Here is an 18,028-nt window from a genome sequence, read left to right as displayed (position 1 = left end):
ATAGTAAAGGCAACAAGAATGATCATGGCAACAGTTTGGAGAGAATCAAAAGGCAAAAAGGGAAGGACATCAACAGTGATAAACCTCTCCAATCCAGCCCTCAGCATCAAAAGAAAGATCAGGAAAAATCAAAGCGCAAGGACTGGAGAACTGATCGAGAATTCACCCCTCTATATCAGACACTCGAGAGTATACTCGAGTATATGCTTGAGAAAGACCTTGTTCGGTTGCCTAAAGCTAGTGATCCTCCAGTAATTATGGGCAGATTCAAAGAACAATTTTGCAAATTTCATCGAGCAGTAGGGCATGATACAGAAAACTGCTTCGTCCTTAAGAACATTGTTTAGGACTGCATTGACAAGAAGCTCCTCGTTGAAGATGGAAAAGAGGACTAGTCATCCTGACTAAGCTTTTTCCACAATCATTCCAAAAGATGACAATGCCAACAATTTCTCATTTCTCATCTTGCTTTTTCAAAAGAATAATGTAATCCCATTCTCTTTCCTTGATTTTAAAGCATCAATAAAGTCATCGAATTTTTCAATAGCTTGGCGCCATCTTATTTGCTTCTTCTTCCTTTTCACAATATGTCTCTTGTAAGGAACGATCTTAAGGACGTCTCTCAATCAAGAAGCCTGTCACCTTATTCCTCGATTATCCTCCTTTGTATTTAAAATTTTTCTCCCTAGTTACACTGGGGCATTTTTTTGAAAAATCTATCTTTACCTCAAAACATCCTGTATGCAGGCAGGATAAACCAATCTCTCATTTTGCATATATATGCACTCATTTGCATTAATTTTGCATTCATTTGCACTCATTCATTTGCATTAGATTCACATCAAAATTCCCCTTCAGGTTAAGGGATAAAACCTGAATCATTTTCCATAATTCTTCAATTTCGACCTCCAGGTCATCCAATCTCCAATTTTCAAACTACCAAAATTCTCAATTTCGACCGCCAGGTCATCCAATTTCCATTCCCCGTTCAGGATAAGGGGATAATCTTGAAACCATTCATAGAAGCAATCCAACTCTCTATAATGGTCCTCGTTCTTCATTGAACTGATAGTGTTCCAAGTGAACTGATAGTCGTTCTTCATCGAACTGATAGTGTTCCAAGCGAACTGATAGTCGTTCTTCATTGAACTGATAGTGTTCCAAGTGAACTGATAGTCGTTCTTCATCGAACTGATAGTATTCCAAGCGAACTGATAGTCGTTCTTCATTGAACTGATAGTGTTCCAAGTGAACTGATAGTCGTTCTTCATCGAACTGATAGTGTTCCAAGCGAACTGATAGTCGTTCTTCATCGAACTGATAGTGTTCCAAGCGAACTGATAGTCGTTCTTAATCGAACTGATATTGTTCCAAGCGAACTGATAGTCGTTCTTCATCGAACTGATAGTGTTCCAAGCGAACTGATAGTCGTCCTTCATTGAACTGATAGTGTTCCAAGTGAACTGATAGTCATTCTTCATTGAACTGATAGCGTTCCCAAGTGAACTGATAGTCGTTCTTCATCGAACTGATAGCGTTCCCAAGTGACTGATAGTCGTTCTTCATCAAACTGATAGTGTTCCAAGTGAACTGATAGTCGTTCTTCATCGAACTAATAGTGTTCCAAGTGAACTGATAGTGTCCCAAGTAAACTGATAGTGTTCCAAGTGAACTGATAGTCGTTCTTCATTGAACTGATAGTGTTCCAAATGAACCGATAGTTGTTCTTCATTGAACTGATATTATTCCCAGCGATGGTCGTTCTCAATTGAACTGATCCCAGTGAACTGATAGTCACCTCCTTTGGGGAAAGGAGAGGATAATTTTCGTCACGGATGTGAAACCGGACTTCAAATACTCACTTTCACCAAGGATTTCAAGAAAATTTGTCAATCTATCAATTAATTGTTGATTTCAGAATCTTTATTGCACTAATCTCTATCTCAAGTTTACCTTTACCATTTCTTCCAAAAGAGTGAAGCTTTTGCGAAAAGAGATTCAAAACTTCAAATTCTTTCTATTGGCCAACCAAAAGGATGAAGGATAAATCCTCGATATGGCCAGAGAAGAAGATTCAATGTTATTGAAAAGCCATAGATGATTGATATTGATCGCAGTCAATGGCACATCTTTAAAGACTATTCTTGTAAAGACAAGGCAGTGGAAATATCCTGAGTGCTAGGAAAAGAGAGAATTCATCTAAGCCCTATCTCCCCAGAATCACCTAAGCTGCAATTAAATATCCGCAAAAGGGATCTCTCACTTGTCGTCAAGATGAAGGCGAATTAAGCGAGTAGACCCCGGGGCCAAAGAAGATTTGAAACATCTCCAAGATGACGGAGTTTGTGACGGATCCTTCCAGGGAAAGTCCAAAGCACTGTCGAGATGAAGGCAGATGCGATGAACCTCTCGACAATCCCTAAAAGATATTTAATTTCAGCTATCATCCAAAGATCTCTAACCCATGAGCCAATATTGTCAAAGAAGGATCGAAACATCTCCAAGTTGAAGGAGTTTGTGACGTACCCTTCCCAAAAGAGAGCAAGATAGGAAAAAGAGAGAGAGAAAAAGTCAGAACATCTCCAAAATGAAGGAGACTGTAGCAAAGAGCCAAAAGAGTGCAGCAAGATTATCATGATAGAAGCTCCGAAGATATCAAACTGCCAAATTTATCAAGAATCCTCTTTAAAGTTGTAAAATTCTATTATCAATATTCTTTCATCAATTGCTTTCATAATATCAAATTCTTTTTCTTGTTCATATCAAGGAAATTGATAACCTCCTTGAAGAAAGGTCAATCGCAAGCAATTTGGATTCCAAATCTCGATTCTATGAAGTCAATCTCGTTTGGAGGTAATGCTTCAGGTAGAAAAGAAGGAGTGTTTTACAACAATATGCATCATTTTCAAATATTTTGAATCAACAACAAAATTTTCAACAGTTTGATGATATTTTCGAGCTATCCCGACGTGAAGTGAGAGCTTGATGTCCGTTTTCGATACATCCTGACACCAATTTTAAAATCCCTCTTGAGGACTTGATTCCTCCCCTTCTTTGAGAGCGTGAGCTCTCAGATTCGCACACTTCCCTGTGTCCCCACTGTCCCACCATAGACAGTTCCATTTCGGTTTGAGGTTGAACCAACAATCATTTTCTCGCAAAAGGCAATTTCAAAAGCTGATTTTAGTCTCAGCAACGAGACGTCCAAGATCAACTCCTTTTCAAGCTTTAGGGACCCCATTTTCCTTCCTTTTGCAAAAACCCTGTTGGATTTATTGTGCAAAATCTGAAGGTTCCATCATACCAATCCATTTTCCGCCCGATCAGGATAAGGGTATAAACCTGAGCCTCCTTCAAAGAGGTATTCTATTTTCCGCCCGATCAGGATAAGGGTATAAACCTGAGCCTCCTTCAAAGAGGTATTCTATTTTCCACCCGATCAGGATAAGGGTATAAACCTAAGCCTCATTCAAAGAGGTATTCTATTTTCCACCCGATCAGGATAAGGGTATAAACCTGAGCCTCATTCAAGGAGGTATTCCATTTTCTGCCCGATCAGGTTAAGGGTACAAACCTGAATCTCATTTTAATGAGATAATTTCATTCCCTCCAATCAGGTCAAGGGTTAAAACCTGAGCTTCGTTTCATACGAAGTATTTCTGTCCCATCCAGGTTAAGGGTAAAAACCTGAACTTCGCTCTCTCAGAGCAAATCTATTTTCTCTTTATTCTCCATTTCATATCTATCATTTTCCTCGGGCTTAATTTCATCATACCCAGTCAGATCCTTCTAACTGGGGCATTTTTTTTATATATAGCCCAAATTTGGTGTGTTTTCTTTGCCACTAAGCTCGACCCTAAGCCGGCTTAGTAGCAAAGAGGGGCATCTGTAAACACCCCAAATTTTCACTCACTTTCTTGACATTGCCCTCAATCGGCACATTTCAGTTCTCCAGAAGCAATAAAGGGCAAAATGGTCATTTTCCAAGATTGAACCGTGCAGAAAGTCCTAAATTTTACTCTTGAGCCTCAAAATTTCCATATTTAGGTTCAGAGACATCTTCAAATTACAAAAATTCAAAATCTTGTTTTATGGACAAAAAGCTAAAATTTCCAAGTCCGAGCTCAGAGTGACATTTCATAGAACATGTCTTTGCATAGCATTGCGTCATTTCACTGCACAGCATGTCATTTTGAGATCCAGAACTCCTGATTTTCAAAATTGTCAATCCAGATTTGATTTTTAAACTTTTTCAAATTGAATTTTAAAACCCTGGGTTTTCAAAATTGCCAATCTTTCCCATTTTACCCCCAGGACTTTGAATTACAAATTTTTTTTTTTCAAGAAAAACAATCTGGATATTTGGATATTGATTTTAAAGATTTTATCTCAAAACTTTTTGCAAAAAGATTTTAAATCTCCTTACAAAAATTTTTACATTTATTTTATCTATATTTTTGTCCTGAAAAACCAATTTTTCCAAATTCTTGAAAATAAATAATGTTTTATCTCGAGCGGGACCCACCCGAAGTTCATTTTGCAATTTTTTTCTTTTTTCTCAATATTTATTTATTTATATTTTAGTTAGTGGGCCCACACACATGGGGCACCCTATTTTAAAATAAAGGATTTTATAAAACAAAATAAAGCTTTATTTTCAACAAAAAAATATTTTTTTTTTTTTAAGATGGCTGAGGTGGCATCTCCCATTTATTATTATCATTGAATTTTTTTTTTATGATATCACTATTCATTTTTTAGAAACAGTTTTAAAGAAAAAAAAAATCATAGCCAAACTTGCCTAAAATGCTTAGTTATCTAAGACTTAGGTCAATAAACCCAAAGTGATTTTAAAAAAACCTAAGATTTTGCCCAGACCCTAAAACGGCGAGTTTTCAAAGTTCAGTTACAAAAATTTCAAAAGTTTTCAAAAAAAAAAAAAAAAAATTTGTAACGGAAGGGAGAGCTGCGTTTTTCTTGTGAGAAGGGAAAGTTTTAAAGGGGGGAACAGGGCATTCACGAGAGGGGGATTTGAATCGAAGATTTTCGGTTTTGCAGGAAGCTCAAAGTGGAAAGGGGAGAGGCGTTTTCACCGGCTTCAGCCCCAGCCATTTGAGGATCGAGAGCCATCTTCAGCCGAGGCCAGCCACGTCTTCATCCTGCCTTCAGCCCACCTGCAGAAAGAAAAGGCCAGCCAGCCAGTGCGTGTACCTTTCCTTCAGCCATTACAGCCCAGCCTACGTGTTCTTCAACCTCTTCAGCTTCCAGCCATCTCTGCTGCCCATCTTCCAACCACAAGCTGCCCATCATCCACCATTCCAGCCAAGCCCAGCAGAAGCTCCAGAAGTTGCCGCACACCTCCACTCCAGCCCAACCACCAGGCCCTTCAACGGTTCCTTCCACCTTTCTTCAATCCCAGCCGCAGGATTTCCACGATACAGGAGATCCAGCCTCTGCATCTTTTCAGCACAGCAGAAGAACCAGCCAGCCATCGTTGTCCACCTTTTCTTCAGTCTATTTGCAGCAGCTGCAAAACCCAAAAGAGGAATCGATTTTTTTGGGTTCCAAGTGAATCACCCCCTCCTTTCATTCAATGGTGTCATTTGAATCCTTTCCTCACTTCCATATTGCAATATAAAACTTTCTTTCATTCATTGGCTTGATGAAAAATTTAATTATTTTTTTTTTCCTCATCGTTCCGATCTTGCATTACAAACTGGTTCTGGGGTTCCCATCTTTTTCTGTGGGCTGCTGAGATTCATGTGATCTTGTCATTGGCCACTATGTTTTTGTTTCCAAAACCCTTATGATCTATCATTTAGAATTATGCTGTCATGGATTTAGTAAGAAACCCGAGTGTGCAAAGTGGGGATTACTTGGCAAGCCTGATTCGTGATTATGTTGGAGGAAAAACCAAGGATGAAGCTCACAAGAGCTCATCTGCTCGCTTGGTTACGATCCTCACCTGTTTGCAATTCACCTTTGCCATCTAGGCAACCTTCCTTTTGTACTCCATGAGTTCAATGGTTGATTTGCGCACAAAGCCAGACTTCTCTTGAGTAATTCGGATCGCCAAACACTGGCAGCAATTTATCATCCAGCCACATGTGGTGGCGCATTACCAGGAAGCCACTAGTTTTACTTACCCTGCTAAATGCACAAAACAGGAAACTGCTTTTTACACTAACTTCTTATATTGATTTCTGCTAAATGTACATGTGTATATGTCTTTTTGTACATATGATTTTTTTTTTACACATGCAGCTGTGTTTGTGACTTCATCTCTCCATTAAGTTTTCACAGCCTTGTCACAAATTTCTTGAAAACCGCCCGTTGTTCCCCACAGTGCATTTCCTGCACATTACGTATGTGGTATGTTCATCACCTTCTGCAGGTATGCAGTCTTGATAATCGGCTACGTTCATGAACGGATATATCCACATCCGTTCATGATCTATATGCCATCTTTTGCACTCTTCATTATTGGTATATAGGGAAGCTCCATACCCGATCTCGTTGAGAAATGTGTTGTAATTTGAGAGATATGACTGTGTAAAATCCCTTACAGAAATTGTATATACATATATTTCCTGGTTTTACCCATTATGTGGAATTTCCATTAAAATTATATATTTTCTCATTATATGTATATATGTATCTATATATATGTATATCTATTGTATATCTACCTATATGTATACGTGTATATATATATATATATGGATATATATGTATATACATACTTATATATATATATATATATATATCACTTCATGAGTATTTGCTATTACATGCATTTTTCTTTTCTCTTACTCTTGTAAATACATCATCATTTGATTTATGAAATTTTTGTTTAGCTTGATGTTTAAAATTCTGTTTTATGAAGTTAGGGCTAAAACTTCATCATTTGAGTTATGAAATTTTGTTGAGCTTGATGGCAAAATTTCGGTTTTATGAATCTATGGGCTGGAACATCATCATTTGATGTTACAATTTCTGTTTTATAAATCTATGGGCTGGAACATCATCATTTGATGTTACAATTTCTGTTTTATAAATCTATGGGCTGGAACATCATCATTTGATGTTACAATTTCTGTTTTATAAATCTATGGGCTGGAACATCATCATTTGATGTTACAATTTCTGTTTTATAAATCTATGGGCTGGAACATCATCATTTGATGTTACAATTTCTGTTTTTATGAAGTTATGGCTGGAACTTCATCATTTGATTTATGAGCTTGAGGGTTAAATTCTGGTTTTATGAAGTTATGGCTGGAATTTCATCATTTGATGCTACAATTTCTGTTTTATGAAGCTATGGCTGGAATATCACCCTTGGTTTTATGAAATTTTGCTTAGCTTAGTGCTAAATTCTTGTTTGCTATATCACTCCATTTGCAGCACCAATTATACACATTATTTCATCACTTTCCACGACATTTTCACCTATTCACCAAGCTTTTCATATCATTTTCATGATATCCTTGAAATAGCCCATGATGCTTCCACAACCCATTTCCTGCACATTTATTTTCTGCTGCAAGTGTGCAGTCTTGATATTTGACCATGTTCATGAACGGATATCTCTATATCCAATCGTGATCTCCTAACCATCTTTGGTGTGCTTCATTATGGATATATAGGGAAGCTCTATTCCCATTTTCATTGAAAATTACTTTGTAATTTGAGAATTATGGTTGTGTGAAATCACCTACAGAAACTGTATATACTTGTAATTTCTGATTTTACCTATTATATGTAGTTTCCATTGGTATGTACATATTTTCTCATTATATGTATATATATATCTATATATGTTTAACTATATGTATATGTATATATGTATATATATATATATATATATATATATATACATAGATATATACTTATAACTATATATATATATCTCTTCATGTGCTCTTATTTCCATGTATGAACATCCATATATTTTCTCATATAGTTATATCTCCATTGTTACATGACATTTAGCACCTATGTTAGCATTTTGATATGTCTTTTCGTTGTATATATATTATATATATATATATGTTCATTTCCTTGTTTATTTTGTACTAACTCTCATTTTGCAGGAAAATCTAGAAGATGCAGATTCCTTGGATCCATTTCAATTTTATTTTACTTTATGTTATGCAATATAACAATCCGATGTAAACCTTGGAATAAGATTTATTTTTACTGCTTAGATTAGGTCGCATCTCATATAGTTTGATTTCAGTAATATCCTGATTCTATGATGCATATATCTCAATTTTCAAAACCCACCGTGGATGAACACGAATGGCACGTGCACCAACTCTTAGAGAGTTGATGAACTCGGTGGAGTCCATATTTACGGCCCTAGTCGGAATATGGACAAAACCCAGATCCATCATCTCTCTACCAGTCACATTGAGCCTACACTCTTAGGCTATCTTGAAAATGCACCTCATATTTCCAATGTTTTCCAAATATTGTGAATTAACTCAAATAAACCCTGAATATATTCATGGCCACAGTCAGAATATATGAAGAATTTACTTTGGCTTAATCCACATTTTTCCAATAAAATTTTCAGAAATCTTTTCAAAAGTGCATTCATTCATTCACATCATCTGCATTATTTGTTTTTCTCATGATTTTCTCAAAAGATTTTCACTTAATGGAATCGATTTTCTCAAGAAACTATGATGATATTCGGAGTTGGATTTCCCAAATCAAATATTTTCCATGATTTTCCTTAAAAAGTTATTTTCTTAAGATCCATTTTCAAAAGGAATTTTCATATTTCTCAAGAATCAGAAATCGATTTTCAGAGATTTCAAGGATAATGTTTTCAGGATTTCAATTTCCCAAGTTCTAAGTTTCCTTCTCCAATGATTTTTCCTATAGATTTTCCCTCATTTTCCTAAGAAAATTCTCAAAAGTCTGAGTTTTCCCGATAAGTGCTTTTCTTTTCAAATGATCATCTTTTCTCAAGAATTCCTTCATTTTCCTGAGATTCTTATTTTCTTCATGGTTTTCCAAGTCTTTCTAAACTTTCTTAAAATTTTCCTGAGATTCTTATTTCCTCATGGTTTTCCAAGTCTTTCTAAACTTTTCTTAAAATTTTACTGATATTCTTATTTCCTCATGGTTTTCCAAGTCTTTTCTAAGCTTTCTCCAAATTTTCCTTAGATTCTCATTTCTTCATGATTTTCAAATCTGATAAACTCTCTCAAGATTTTCTCGAGAGTCTCACCTCTTCATAATTTTCCAAGTCTTTATAAACTTTCTCAATATTTTCCCGAGATTCTCACTTCTTCAAGATTTTCCAACTCTTTATAAATTTTCTCGAGATTTCAAACCTTCTTCGTCTGAGTTTGTCTTGAGAGATTGATTTCATCCTTTTCCTGAGAAATACTTTTCAACTTCAAATATTTTCTAAGCATACATCATATTTTCCAATTTACATTTTCCAAAATTCTCATAGCACATGCCTGAATTCTCTGTGTATTTAGGATAGAACACGATTTCGGTAATTTCACTAAGTCAAGCACAATTTTGGTCCTTGGTTCGATTACCCCTGTTAAAGGCGGCAGGAACGGTTGAACCTCGTACCGACAGGTCGAGCCCCATCCCATGGATTTTCCCGCAATTTTCAAAACGGAGGCGAGTATTTCAAAACAATTTCCAAAATCCGGTCAAGTTTGAATCGCGAAAGTATTTTCCCTCTCTCTTCCGCAAGGAAGGGAAGACGGGAAAAATTTTGCGACGAGAACACCGGGATGATCAGCCAAATGGGGAAAAACCAAAAAAAAAGAAGAAGAAGGGGAAAAAGGGGAAGAAAGAAGCAGAGGAAGAAGGAAAGGCCGGGTGGAGGGGTGAAGACGGATCATGCATGAAGAAGGGTGCAGGGGTGAGAAGCGGTGAAGGGATGGAGCTTCCTGCGGGCTCCTTTTAAAGAGAAAAGAAAGGGAAGGTTCGAGAAGGGTAGGTAGTTGAGGATGAAGGGTGATGAAGAGGGGGGTCCGGGCGATCGACCATGGAGGAGAGAGAAAGAGAAGGGCGATGAAGAGGGCTTTTAGGGTTTCGGTGGAGAGAGAGGGGAGATACCCGAGTGAGGGAGGCGGCTCTCTTTCCCCTTTTCTTATTCACGAAGGGTTTTCAAAAACCCTAAAAGAGCATTTCGCATAAGACCCCCTCTAATTTTTGAGTTTTTATAAAAAGAGGCTCTCAGGGATTTTTAGCAAAAATTTGACTTTTAAAGTTTAAACTAATTCATTTTTTTCTCAAAATTTTTCCATTTTTTTTGGTTTTTGGTGTTATCCTTCTATTTTTTTGGTATTTTTAGAAAAAAAATCCTAAAGTTTTACGAGAAACCAAAGATTAAACTATTTTTTTTTGTGTTTTTGCGAAAATATTTCAAAAGAGAAATTTTCTGAGAATTAAAAACTATTTTGAGAAAATTTCTTCAGAAAAATGGGTTTTGATCCGGATTTTGAGGAAATATGGATTTAAAGTGCTGGATTCGGATCCGGAGTTGATTTTGAATATATCGATATGAATTTTTAATTCAGAGAATCTGAAGAAATGACTTGATTTTCTCAGAAAACGAGGTTAGGGGCAAAAATGGTCATTTTTTCAAAACTTTGAAAAATTTGGGGTGTTCACAGATGCCCCTCTTTGCTACTAAGCCGGTTGAGAGCCGAGCTTAGTGGCAAAGACAACACTCCAAATTTTGAAAATGCCCCAGTCAGCAGGTCTGAACTGGGTGTGGAAGAATTATTTTGAAAATATGGTTTTTCAGGCTTTGAAACCTTATCCTGAATGGTTTTGGGGAGGCGAAATCCTTGAAGATGATATGATTGGGTAGAAAATGAGGAAATCGTGATGGGACTTTAGATGGAAATTCTGAAATGGTGGGAAATGAAAATTTTGATCGGGTCTCATGGGTGAGACAAGATATTTTTATTGGAAAGATTTAGGTTTAGCCCTTAACCTGGATGGGACGAAGATATATCAAAAAATGAATTTGGAAATGAGGGAAAGAATAAATGAGTACCTTGATGGGACATTTTGGAAAGGCGTTGTGAAATGAAGCTCAAGTGGGATTCTATCCTCGATGGGTTCCTTGATGGGAAGAGCCATGATGTGACTGGAAGAAATCATCTTTAAAACGAGGAATTTTGTAGGAACAAGACTCAGGTTTAACCCAAACCTGCAAGGAAGATACCTCGCGAAGCGAGGTTCCGGGTTAACTTTTAACCTAGATAGGAAATCCACCATACAGATTTCTTAAATGGAGAAACCATAATGGGACCTTTGGAACTTGGATGATCAAATCCGAAAGGGTTTTTTGCGAAAGGAGGAAATGTAGGGCTCCCTAAAGCTTGAAAAAAGGAATGATTTTGGGTGTCTCATCTGCTGAGACTGAAATAGCTTTTTGAAATCAATGACCTCTCGCAGAAAATTCAGGTTTTGACCCTTAACCTGAGTGGGAACACCATACAGAATCCTTGACTGAAGAAATCGTGATGGGATAGGAAGAGATACTTCAAAATGAGGCAACTCTTCTGGAAGATATAAACAACGCTAGGTTGCATCAGAATGAATACTGAATGTTTATTTTATTCTCGGAATAGCTGGAAAATTTTGCCAATAAGATAAAATTATAGTTGATTCAAATGTTTGAAAATGTGCACGTATGTGCAAAGAGATTCCCTCTTTTACCTAGAGTATTTCCTCCAATGAGGTTAACTCTTCAGTTCTAAGAGTCAAATTCAAAATTTTAGCACTGATGATTTTCTTCAAGGAAGCTATCCATTTCCCTGATATGAGAAGTAGAAGAAATATTCTTAATTTCATAAAAGCAGGAAATGATGAGATATTGATAAAAGAATTTTGCATGAGAAAAGATGACTTCTGGCAACTTTGGCAGTTTGATATCTAGGTGTTTTCCCACAATAATCTTTTTGCACTCTTTTTGAGTCATTGGGCTTTCTCGATTTTTCTCATCATCCTTCATTTGGATGGGTCCTGACTTTTCTCTCTTTTTCAGGGAAGGGGACGTCACAAACTCCTTCATCTTGGAGATGTTCTGATCCTTCTTTTATCTCAGGGATTCTACTGATCTCACTGGCTCAAAAGGTCTTTAGATGATAGCAGAAATCAAATATCTTTTAGGGTTTGTTGGTAGGTTCATCACACTCGCCTTCATCTCGACGGTGATCTGAACTTTCCCTGAAAGGATTCGTCACAAACTCCGTCATCTTGGAGATGTTTCAAATCTTCTTTGGCCCCGGGGGTCTACTCGCTTAATTCGCCTTCATCTTGACGACAGTTGAGAGATCCCTTTTGCGGATATTTGATTGTAACTTTTTTAAACGAAAATGAGAAGATATGGGTTGAGTGGATTCTTTTTATAGCTCAAGATATTTCCACTGCCTGATTGCCAGAAAGTCACTTTTAAAACATGCGCCATAGCTACGATCAATATCAATTCGCTTCTGGCTTTTCAACATCATTGAAGATTTTTTTCATTGATCATATCGAGGACATTTCTTACATCCTTTTGGTTGATCAACAGGAAAAGATTTTGAATTTTACCTCTTTTTCGCAAAGAGTTTCACCTTCTTGGAAGGAAATACAGGAGGTAATCTAAGGAAATTCTTTTTGTGTAGCAAGAATATTGGAGTCAACAACTGTTTTTAGCAAATTGGCATAATGTTCCAGAATTCTTTTGTGAAATAATCACTCAATATAGATTTTGATGCATCCTTTAGCTGAAATTTTGGAGGAAATAACATGAAAATATTGGTTTTATCACACAACATTGGCTCAACAGGGACTCAACCTAAGAGCCGTAAAGAATATTGGATCAATAGGGATTCATCCTACAGATTGAATTTTTTGAAAAATGAAGTTTAAATTAATAGGAATCTAACCTAAGAATTTTGTAAAAGAATTTGTGGCTAATAAGAATTTATCTATAGACTGAATTTTCGAAGAATGAATTTGGTTCAATAGGATTTCAACCTAAGAACAGCAAAAGAAATATGGCTCAGTAGGATTTTATCCTTCAGATTGATTCTTTTGAAAAATAAATTTTTGGTTAAATAGGAATTCAACCTAAGAACCGCCAAAGAATACACATTAGTAGGAATTCAAACTATAGATTTGCTTTTTGAAGAATGAATGTGGTTCGATAGGAATTCAGCCTAAGAACCGTAAAAGAACATGGGTTAGTAGGAATTCAACCTATAGATTAAAATTTGGAAAACCAAATTCTGGTTTAATAGGAGTTCAACCTAAGAACTGCAAAAGAATATAGATTGATAGGAATTCATCCTACTGACTGAAATTTTGGAGAAAAAATGAATTTTGGTTCAGTAGGAATTCGACCTAAGAATCGCCAAAGAATATGGATCAACAGGATTTCAACCTACAGATTTACTTTTTGAAAGATGAATTTGGCTCAATAGGAATTCAACCCAAGAACTGCAGAAGAATATAGATTAGTAGGAATCCAACCTATAGATTGACTTATGAATCGTCTGAAGGGGATTCAAAATGAGAACTGCGAATTAGTAGGAGTTTGACCTAAAGATCGCGGATCAGTAGGAGTTCAACCTAAAGATCAAATGGAGGAAAGGGGCCTAAAGGATTTCAACCTAAGGACGGCGAATCAGTAGGATTTCAACCTAAAGTTCGCGAATCAATAGGGGTTCAGCCTAAAGATCGAGGGAAATGGTCCTAAAGGATTTCAACCTAAGGACTGCGATACAGTAGGTGTTCAGCCTAATGCTCGCTGATCAGTAGGGGTTCAGCCTAAAGATCGAGGGATGGAATGGTCCTAAAGGATTTCAACCTAAGGACTGCGATACAGTAGGACTTCAACCTAAAGCTTGATGATCAGTAGGGGTTCAGCCTAAAGATCGAAAGAAATGGTCCTAAAGGATTTCAACCTAAGGACTGCGAATCAGTAGGTGTTCAACCTAAAGCTCACTGATCAGTAGGGGTTCAGCCTAAAGATCGAAAGAAATGGTCCTAAAGGATTTCAACCTAAGGACTGCGAATCAGTAGGTGTTCAACCTAAAGCTCACTGATCAGTAGGGGTTCAGCCTAAAGATCGAAAGAAATGGTCCTAAAAGATTTCAACCTAAGGATTGCGAATCAATAGGACTTCAACCTAAAGTTCGCTGATCAGTAGGGGTTCAGCCTAAAGATCGAGGGAAAGAATGGTCCTAAAGGATTTCAACCTAAGGACTGCGAAGCAGTAGGTGTTCAACCTAAAGTTTGCTGATCAGTAGGGGTTCAGCCTAAAGATCGAGGGAAGGAATGGTCCTAAAGGATTTCAACCTAAGGACTGCGAAGCAGTAGGTGTTCAACCTAAAGTTCGCTGATCAGTAGGGGTTCAGCCTAAAGATCGAGGGAAGGAATGGTGAATGGTCCTAAAGGATTTCAACCTAAGGACTGCGAAGCAGTAGGTGTTCAACCTAAAGTTCGCTGATCAGTAGGGGTTCAGCCTAAAGATCGAGGGAAAGAATGGTCCTAAAGGATTTCAACCTAAGGACTGCGAAGCAGTAGGATTTCAACCTAAAGTTCGTTGATCAGTAGGGGTTCAGCCTAAAGATCGAGGGAAAGAATGGTCCTAAAGGATTTCAACCTAAGGACTGCGAAGCAGTAGGTGTTCAACCTAAAGTTCACTGATCAGTAGGGGTTCAGCCTAAAGATCGAGGGAAGGAATGGTCCTAAAGGATTTCAACCTAAGGACTGCGAAGCAGTAGGACTTCAACCTAAAGTTCGCTGATCAGTAGGGTTTCAACCTAAAGATCGAAAGAAATGGTCCTAAAGGATTTCAACCTAAGGACTGCGAATCAGTAGGTGTTCAACCTAAAGCTCACTGATCAGTAGGGGTTCATCCTAAAGATCGAAAGAAATGGTCCTAAAGGATTTCAACCTAAGGACTGCGAATCAATAGGACTTCAACCTAAAGTTCGCTGATCAGTAGGGTTTCAACCTAAAGATCGAAAGAAATGGTCCTAAAGGATTTCAACCTAAGGACTGCGAATCAGTAGGTGTTCAACCTAAAATTTGCTGATCAGTAGGGGTTCAACCTAAAGATGATGAAAGTAATGGTCCTAAAGGATTTCAACCTAAGGACTGCGAATCAGTATGATTTCAACCTAAAGTTCGCTGATTGGTAGGAGTTCAGCCTAAAGATTCGAAAGAAATGGTACTAAAGGATTTCAACCTAAGGACTGCGAATCAGTAGGACTTCAACCTAAAGCTCGCTGATCAGTAGGGGTTCAGCCTAAAGATCGAAAGAAATTAAGAAGGAATTTTGGTTTACAAAGGGATTCAACTTTGTGAGCTATATTGGTTTGACAGGGGTTCGACCTATGGGCTTTTGATTCTATAGGCTTTCAACCTCAAGATCTCAATTTGAGAAGAAAGGATTCAACTTGTGGATTAAAATAGACCATCATAGTTAAGTTGTATGTGGCCTGGTTTTCAGGATTAACCCCTTATCCTGAATGGGGCAAGAAATAAAATTTTGGCAAAAAGGTTTGATAAAGAATCAAAAGAATCAGCAAAGCTTGAAAATTTGATAAAGAAGAGATTTGGCAGAGATTAATGAAGCTTTAAAAGAGGAGGAAAGACATTCAAGACTATCCCTTATCCTGAAGCAAGAAGGACCTCGTAAGATGAGGTTTCAGGTTTATCCCTTAACCTGAAGGGGGAGAAAGGAAGAAAAAAAGAAATACCTCATGGGCAAGAGGCATCAGGTTTATCCCTTAACCTGAAAGGGTATTTTCGAAATAAGAATCAAGAAGAAATAAAATGGATGAAAAAATTGATAAAATTGATAAACAAAAAGTTGATAAAAGTTGATAAAAAGAGTTTGATCCTGCCTGCATGTGGGATCTTTAAAATGAGAGAAGAAGATGAGAAAAATCATTTTGGAAAGAAAGATTAACTACAAGAGATAATCTTTGAAAGGGGATCATTCATGAGAGATCATCATGAGGGTTAATTTATTAAAGCAATGATTTGAAAATCAATTTGTAGAAAATATGACCAACACGAGGGTTGATATTTGAATGTAATGTTTTAAAATCAATTTTTAGAAAACATAATCAACACCAGGATTGATCTTTGAATGCAATGACTTGAGATCAATTTTTAGAAAATATGATCAACACAACGGTTGATGTTTGAATGTAATGAAATCAAATTTAAAAAAAAATGAGATCAACAAAAGGGTTGATCTTTGAATGTAATGAAATCAAATTTTGGAAAAATGAGATCAACACAGGGGTTGATCTTTGAATGTAATGGTTTGAAACCAATTTTTTAGAAAATATGATCAACACAAGGGTTGATTTTTGAATGTAATGATTCAAAGTCAATTTTTTGGAAAAAATATGATCAACACAAGGGTTGATGCTTGAAATGCAATAATTCGAAATCAATTTTCAGAAAATATGATCAACGCAAGGGTTGATCTTTGAAATGCAATGACTTGAAATCAATTTGTAGAAAAATATGATCAACACAAGGGTTGATCGTTGAAAAAGGTTGTAATAAAATATTCGAACTAAAATTTTCATGATTTTTGAAAGACCCTCATAGGTAATATCATTTCTCTCGTGAATGATGTCAGGATTGTCCCGAATTTTTGAAAAAGAAATTTTAATGCCCCAATATAGAAATAAGAATTGAACCTCAAAGATAGGAAGAAAACTGTCATTTCATTCATAAGCAAAATTGACAGCAAAGACTGAAATATTTACAGGTATTTTTGACCAGAAGGTCATAAAAGACTCGGGCTGGCTTGCCCTTACATGATGGTTTGGTAAAGAAAATGGAGGATAATAGAAAAGACTCTAGTGTCATCGGCCTTTTGAACGATCTGAAAAAGGCTAAGTCAGGGCGGCGGGCTGCTCTTTAGTTTTCTCCTCTATCAGAAGGTGTTTATCGATGCAGTCTTGGACGATATTTTTCAGAACGAAACAATGCTCTGTATCGTGCCCCATTGCTCGATGATACTTGCAGAACTGTTCCTTGAAGCTGTCCAAGACTACTGAAGGATCACCGGCTTTTGGCAGACGAATCATATTCTTTGTGAGCATATATTCCAGAACCTCATCGAGTGTCTGCTCCAAAGGGGTGAACTCGCGGTCAGGACCCCAATCCTTGCGCTTTGGTTTTTCCTGATTCTTTTCTTGCTGCTGAGAATTAGGTTGGGAAGGCTTATTGTTGTTGGAAGACTTTCCTTTTTGACCTCTGAATCCTTCTGAATTGCTGACATGATCATCCTTGTTACCCTTGTTGTCGGATGAGGGACCAGTGGAAAGAGTGAAATGGGCTTTCTTCTTTGCATCTTGATTGCCCCTTGCCAGAGTGGTGCCATCATAGACTCCGTTATCTATTCCCATTTCGAGCCATTCAGCTCGCTCAGTCAATTCAATAAATGACTTGGAAGGGTATGGGAAAATGAGGCTTTTCAGAGGTTGCGAGAAGTTATTGAGGATAAGTTGAAGGGCATGCTCTTCTGAAATGGGGGTTCTCATCTTGTTGCAGGTATCTCTCCATCTACGAATGAAATCTATGGCCTTTTCGTTGTCATCCTGCCTCAAATTGCATAAGTGATTGAGGGTTGGCGATGCCTCAGTATTGAACATGAATCTCTCTACAAACAGGTTGACAACTTTATCAAAATCACGCAGCTCGACAGGGTCGATGTGCTCTGCATACCACTTAGCTGCTACGCCCTCCAAACTGCGAGGAAAGCATAAGAAGAGGGCCCGATTGTCTTCACTGAACCTGGCACATTCGGCGAAGAACATTGCGAGATGGGCCTTTGGGTTGCCGGACCCATCGAACTTAATAAACTTTCGGGGAAGATCTTCCAAGCTGTTGTCCCCATCTAAACCAAGGTAGAAGTCTTGTCTGGTATACACCCTCTTCCCCTTATCTCGAGTCTGCAGATCTTTGACCATTTTAGTTAACGCTTGAACTGAATCTTCTGTCGGGATTC

Source organism: Nuphar pumila, chromosome 6, assembly GCF_984573655.1.
Source record: "Nuphar pumila chromosome 6, dmNupPumi1.hap1.1, whole genome shotgun sequence".
NCBI classification, from domain to species: domain Eukaryota; kingdom Viridiplantae; phylum Streptophyta; class Magnoliopsida; order Nymphaeales; family Nymphaeaceae; genus Nuphar; species Nuphar pumila.
This window is presented reverse-complemented; position numbering follows the sequence as displayed.